The following is a 7,823-nucleotide window of genomic DNA, read 5'->3' on the forward strand; positions in this document are numbered from 1 at the left end:
ACTAGTAGTTAATCAAAGAATACATGATTTTCTAAAAGTTATCTTAGTAATTTCGTCTTTTCTTTTAATTCTATTTCTTCTCCCTGGTATTGAAAGAAAAGTGTGGGATATTCTAGCGTTTCTCCAATATCTTTTTCTTGGTTTGAGAAAAGTGATCCAAGATTCGCTTGATTTTGTGCATCTGATTCAAGATTATCTCAAATTGCGGATTCTTTTTCTTCTTGATTTTGATTCTCTAATTCAATCGATTTTTTTTTTCATTCGAAAATAGAAAAAGATCCATTTTGTTCTTTCTAGTGATGTTTTTATTTTCACTAACATTCTCATAAAAATTGAAAAGAAGTAGTTGGATTGGTATGATCCACGGTTTCATAATATATGTATTATAAAGGATCACAAATTTTGGAAAGAACCAAAGGTTTAGATTTGATATGGGACGACTTAGTATTTCTTCATTCATTGCCATCCAACTCAGTGAGTCCTTTCTTCCATGATTCACTTTTGGCACTAGTCCTACATTTTGTTTATGTGGACCAAGGAGAAAGGGGGCTAAGCGGGAAGAGGATTGTGAGAAGCAAGGAGATCAACCTCTTTCTTTCAAATATAAATATACAAGATGGATTCTGACAATGAGTTGGACTCTCTTGTTGATACGAATGAATCATCCTTTCCGCGGAGGTAAATCTTTGCCTACTAGGCAAGAGGATAGCAAGTTACAAATTCTGTTTCAGTAGGACATGTATTTCTATTACTAAGAAATTCATAAATGAAGTAGTTAATGGGGGTTACCATTATCCCTTTTGTAGTGACGAATATTGTATGTGTTCCTAAGAAAAGAAAAGGAATTTGTCCATTTTTCGGGGTCTCAAAGGCTTGCGGAAACACATAAGAACTCTTGAATGGAAATGGAAAAGAGATGTAACTCCAGTTTCTTCGGAAATGGTAAGACCTTTGGCGCAAGAAGAAGGGGTTGACTCGTATCATTGTGACTTGGTTTTGATTTCTCTATTTTTTTTAAGAATACCGCTTTTCCTACCCGTATTACTCAATTTCAAGTGAGTAAACAGAATTCCATACTTGATCTCATGGATACATATCAAATTTTGTGGAAAGCCGTATTCGATGAAAGTCATATGTATAGCTTGGAGGGAGATCTTTCTTTCATATCTTTCGAGATCCACCCTACACTATGGGGTAAAAAAGCCAAAATAAATGATTTTAGCCCTTATAAAAAGAAAACTGATTCTTGAATCCCTTTGACGCTCATGTCACGTCGAGGTACTGCAGAAGAAAAATAACACATCAATACCCTGAGAAGATATCCATCAACTGTTTTAATTTCACCCAAAGAAGGAGCCTACCGTGTCTTATTCATAGGCAATATCAAATCGTTGCAAACTGAAATAAGCCCAAATTTCTCTGGAAATTTCTAGGAGCTCCATTTTTCGCACATTGTCCTCTCAAGACACGGACCAGTAGGTTGTACAAACCACTGGCACTTGTCATAACATCGTTCATCATCTCTTTTCTCCTCATATATATCAAAATTGTAAAACTGACCAGGCCATTGAAAGCTGCAAGAGAAGAGGGCGGAACGAGGCCTAAAATGAAATTCCCACATGCCGCTAGGAGTAACCTGTTGAGCGCCAAGATCCTGTCCGCGATCCATGCCCTCTATGGCTTTGCAATGAACCGTTAGTGTTACTCCTCCGGGTAAGCTGTTGTAGATTTGGACACGGGTTTCTCCGGAGCAAGAGTGTAGAAGGGCAGCAATGATCATGAACGCCGCAAAAAGTCTAATGGAGGAATTCATATTCGTAACCTTCTTTTTTCTTTTGAAATATGAAAACAGAGATACGGTGGACCACTTTATTTAAGGGGGAACACAGTGGCTTTATTTGGTAAGAAGGCTAAAACAAGAATGAGGATATACTGTAGCTATTCAAGCGCTGAGATGACTAACTGTGAAGGCTACTTAAAATGGCAACACAGAACTACATGGAGAAGAGATATACATCTATACCTTGTATTGGTAGTACAAACCACCAACACTTGTCAAAACATTGCTCGTCATATCTCTCTCTCTCTCTCTCTCTCTCTCTCTCTCTCTCTCTCTATATATATATATATATATATATATATATATATATATATTAATATATCAAAATAATGAAATTGACTAGGTCATTGGAAGCTACAAGAGAAGAGGGCGGAACGAGACTTAAAATGAAATTCCCACATGCACTAGGAATAATCTTTAAACGCCGAGATCCTTGCTGCGATCCTTGCTCTTTATAAATTTGCAATGAACCGTCAGCGTTACTCCTCCTGGTAAGCCGTTGTAGATTTGGACATTGGTTTTCATAACTCTATAATAATAAAGTTTTTTTTTACCTATTTTAAGCAACAAATATGGTATTTTATAATGCAATATTCATTAGAAAATATTTGGATTGCCTTCTATCTACCAGAATCTTTCTTATTTATGCAGAATAATGAGATATGGATAAAATAAGATGGCAAAAAGAACGAAAAGAAAATTATGTGATTCAGAAATTTAAATTAAATGATACCAAATCAAAGATTTTGCAATTTATTCCCAGATTTTATACAGACAAAAATAAGCAATTGCCTTGTGTTAGGATTCTTGAATGTATCCTATGAATGTGATAACATTTTGGTTGGATTGCTATGGCTGTTTAACATGTTCATCGGGTTTCTTCTTTATTGTTTTGATTCTTGTCCAATCTTATGCAAAATTCGATGGGGCGAATTTTGGTTTTCCTATAGGTCTAGAAACGTTAAGAGTCTTCAAACTTAGTTATTTGATTTCTTGCAATTCTCGTTCGGCGCCTATATTTTAACTTTTTCTACATTTTTTAGGGTGACACTATTTCGAAACCCTATATGACTAAATCCACTCAATTTACACTAAAAAAACAACATAGCTCTCAATCATTCAAATGTATAGTGATGGCCCCATTCCTTCTTTTTTCTTTTTCTTATTTCTTTATAGGATCTAGTTGCCATAATTAAGCATTTTACATTTTTTTTATAATGTATTAAAATTTTGGGAAAATTTCAAATAAGGACCCAAAGTGCCATTCTTTTATTAAAAGAGGACCCGAAGTGAAGTTTGTCTCAAATAAGGACCCAAAGTGCCTTCATTTTCTCAAAAGAGGACCTGGAGTGGAGTTTGTCTCAAATAATGACTCAAAGTGATCATTTAGTCTCAAAGAAGGATCTCATTTGCCGGCCGGTGAATAGATACATCTCCGATGCATATTCCGGTAGCCTGGTTAGGGGTATTTTTGTCCAATTTTTTTTTATAAAATTTTCAGTTGTCTTGTTCTTTATTATTATTTTTTTTTTGGGTCAATGGTGGCACTATTTATCATCTTCTTTGTCTCCTATTCATCTTATTTTCAAGAACATCGGACTTAGGAAGGGTTGGTGAGCGCTGGCCGTTGGTGAGGGCCGGCGAGGGTTGGACGCCCATCGCCGGCAGTAGGCGACGGCCACTAAGCCCTCGCCGGCCGTGGGCAAGGGCTTGCAGGCCAGCGAGGGTCGTCGAGCCCTTGTTGGCTATGGGCAAGGGCTTGCAAGCCCTCGCCGGCCCTTATCGTGGCCGGTGAGGTGGGCGAGCCCTCGCCCAAGGCCGACGAGGGGCGACCTCACTGATGGCCGTGAGGGGCGACCTCCCCCACCTCCGTCCATTGCTCCACCGACAACCTCGTCTTCTACTAGGACTATGACTAGGATGCTCGCATCGCTTTATTTATCCCTTCCTCCCACCATCGCTCCTAGATTGACGACTTTTTCAACTACCCCTTTTGCCCTCGAGGACCTTCTTATAGGGCCTCGATTTGGATGGCCCCCCTCCCCCATGGCCAGCGAGGGCTCAATGGCCCTCGCCCGCTGTCAGCGATGGGCGTCGAGCCCTCGCTCACTGTTGGTGATGGGCGTCGAGCCCTCGTCGGCCCTTACTAGCAATCGGTGCTCGCTAGCCTTTCCCCAAGTCCGGTGTTCTTGATTTGGGCAAGAAGAAGTGGGGATGAAGAAGACGATGAACAGGGCAACCAAAAAAGAAAAGAAAAGAAAAGAAGAAGATGAAAATACCATAATCAAGCCACCAGAATATACATCGGAGATGCATCTATTCACCGGCCGACAAGTGAGATCCTTCTTTGAGATTAAATGACTACTTTGGGTCATTCTTTAAGACAAACTTCACTTCAGGTCCTCTTTTGAGAAAATGATGGCACTTTAAGTTCTTATTTGAGACAAACTTTACTTCAAGTTCTATTTTGAGAAAATGGTAGCACTTTGGGTCCTTATTTGAAATTTTCACTAAAATTTTTAAATTTATTCTTATATATTCCTATAACATTTTACATGCTCCATGTATAAGTATCTCATCTACAGTAAGGAAAAAAGACAAACTTTTTAACTATATTAGAAGTCTCTTTTTCATCATTACTATTATAATAGCTTATCTATTCTTTGTCTCTTTGATCTCGAGCTCACTTTCTTAGCGAATTCTTTTTATATTTTAATTTCATTAGTCTAAAATATATATCAAGTCTCTTTATTAATTATGTTAAAGAGTTTATCTTTTTCCTTACTATTGATGAGATATTTTTGTACAAAGTGCATGCAAGATGTTACAGGAATATCTAGTTATAAACTAAAATTATTATGCACAACAAGACATATTGATATCTTTTCATAAACACTTTGTAGATGATATTAATTTTTGTTCATCCAAAATAATGAGATTGCACTAACATTTAAAATTTTTTATCAATCTATTCAATTTATTTATTTGATTAAATTTTATCTTTAAAATTTCATGTTGGAGAATGTAATTGTGATTTTATTTTGTGAACTCTTCTGAGAATTTTTATTTTTTGCTTTATCAAATCATCCCATTATACATACATACATACATACATACATACATACATACATACATACATACATATATATATATATATATATATATATATAAACAAATGATTACACTAAAAAAAACGTCTATATTAAATTACTTCTAGATTTTGCTTTAAAATTTATCCATAAAATTTGATTGACAACATAGAAAAGAACCAAATCAGAAAAACTAAAAAGAAAAAGGGAAAGAAAATAATTTGGAGCCACCAAGTTAAATTGCAATGGAATGATTAAGGGCAATTTTATCCTTTTTTTTGGTAAAAATTGGGGTGGATTTAGTTATATAAGAAGTGGAGATAGCCCTGTCCAATCTTATTAAATGAAGCCACCTTATTACTCCTTAAATTGATTGGTCCACGATGCCTCTATACTCATATTTCAAAAGAAAAATTAGGTTTTTTTTTGTCCGATTTACTTTACTTCTACTCTAACTTTCATCAGACTTTTATATTGTCTCATTGCAAGGTGTAGAAATCAAAACCCATACCTAAAACTAAATTGACCACATCCCAACCCTTGAGAAGGTGAAAATTTGAATCCCCCACCTCTCCTTTTCCATGAGAGAAGAGTGGCCATTGAGGTTGTGATTCAAAAGAAAAACAAAAGTTACAAGTATGAACTCATCGATTGGACTTTTTGTGGTGTTCATGATCATTCCTGCCCTCCAACAACCTTGTTCCGATAAAACCCATCTCCAAATCTTCAGCATCTTACTTGGAGGAGTAACGCTCACCATTTTTAGCAAATACTAGGTGATGATCTCGATGTTCAGCGGATCCCTCCCAATTGCACGTGGGAATTTCATTACCGGCCCAGTTGGTGGGCTACAACCCTTTTCTTTTGCAACATGCAATAACTTAGTCAATTTCACCAATTGAATGATGTAATGATATGTGTCATTGGTTTGTGCAGCCTAATCACATTTATTGTGAAAATGGAACTCCAAAATTTCCTACGGAAATTTGTGCTTATATTTGTCTGTACTGGTATGATATTTGGCTATGAGTAACATTCTGTAAGCTCCTCCTTTGAATGAAATTAATTTAGTTCGTGGATATCTTTTCATGGCATTCATGCGTGAAGATGTCCTTTGCGTCTTCACTTTTTAACACTAGTTAACAACTTAACAAGTATAGTTGACACTTGAATTTTCACCGACAAGTTCAATAAAGGTAGAAACTTGAGACTTGACTTTGATTGCGACGACCCGTTTCTCCGCCAAAAAGAGTCATTTTAGTATCTTTCAAGTTTCATTTTATTGCATGCTTGTGTCTATGTGATAGAAGTCCCTCTTTGCTTCATCAATTGTAAATATATTTCTCTTAGTTTGTAGATTTTTTACAATTTCACTTGAATTTTCATTATGTGCTTTCCTATTGTAATACGTGATAATCAGTTAAAATACCTTCTTTGATCCAGATACAGTGTAACGATCGGACCTTCAAATCATCTACATCCCCAAGAAAGCGCTTTTCATGTGACAAAGGGGGAAATGGGCTTAGGCATGTATTGAAGACACTCATTTGTTCCTAGTAAACAAACAGCTTAACCTGAAGTAACATTGGTTCTATTGGATTTAGATCAAGTCATAGAAAAACTTTATACATCATGTTTCATATTTTTCAAATGTAGTTTGATTATATAGGTTTTTGTTGAGGATAAGTGTTTTGACCATAAAATGATCAAACTTGTTATTAAAGGAATATCGCTTACCTTTTCATGAGTAAAGGTGATTGATTAATTACCATGTATTACCCCTTCGATATTGTTTCCTTTTATGAATGAATTTTGGCAATAGCCTAATTCTACGAGGCTAGGCTCTTAGAAGGATCCCCTTGTCTCTATTTCATTATAAGAGACAATACAATTGTGGGAAAAGCACCAAAAAAGTTATAAACCTATTACATTGATATCAATTCAATTCTAAAATTTTCAATTAAACCAATTCAATCCTAAACTTTTTCATATTGGTATCAGTTGAATTCACCTGACCAATTTATACCAGAAATTATTGACATGGATGTCGATCGTCTTACGTACCATAACTAGTCTGGATGTGGATATTTTTATATAATTTTTAATTATTTTTTCGATTTTTTAATTAATTTATTCCTTTTTTTTTTCTCTTTCTTTTTATTTTTCTTTCTTCCTCATCTTCCTCCACCCACCTTCAGCTAGTGGTGGTTGCTGACTGTTAGTGAGGGCGAGGGCTGGGATGCCCTACTAGCCTTTGGTGGTGGTTAGCGAAGGCTTGGTGAGGTCGCCCCTCACCATATTCCACAAAGAGGACCCTTGCCCAGCCTTCGCCAAAGGTTGGCGAGGGCCTGCCTCACTTGGATGAGGCCCCTCGCCATTCGGGCAAGGTTGCCCATGCCATAGGGTCCCCTTGCCAGCCTCTGGTGCTGGCAAGGGGCCTTGTCTAGGCAAGGCCGGTGAGGGCTTCCCAACACTCGTCGGCCCTCACCAGAGGTTGGTGAGGGCTAGGGGAGGGTCCCCTTGCTGGATTTGGCTAGTGGAGACCTTGTCCAACCCTCGCTTGTCCAATCCGAAGTTCGGCAAGGGCCGTCTCGCATGTGGTGGTAAGGCCATCTCGATCTTTGCCCTTGTTGGTAGCTGGTGACCTCGCCACTGGAGGTGGGTGGAGGAAGATGAGGAAGAAAGGAAAAAGAAAAGGAAAAATAAATGAAAGAAATGAGAAGGAAAAAAAAAAAGAAAACAAAAAAAGAAAAAAATTCAAAAAAATTCAAAAAATAATTACAAATTATATAAAAATATCTACGTCAACACTGTTCGTGCTACGTAGGACGGCCAACGTCTATGTTAGCAATTTTCGGCATAAATTGGCCGGATGACTCAATTGGTACTAATAT

Source organism: Eucalyptus grandis, chromosome 6, assembly GCF_016545825.1.
Source record: "Eucalyptus grandis isolate ANBG69807.140 chromosome 6, ASM1654582v1, whole genome shotgun sequence".
NCBI lineage: Eukaryota > Viridiplantae > Streptophyta > Magnoliopsida > Myrtales > Myrtaceae > Eucalyptus > Eucalyptus grandis.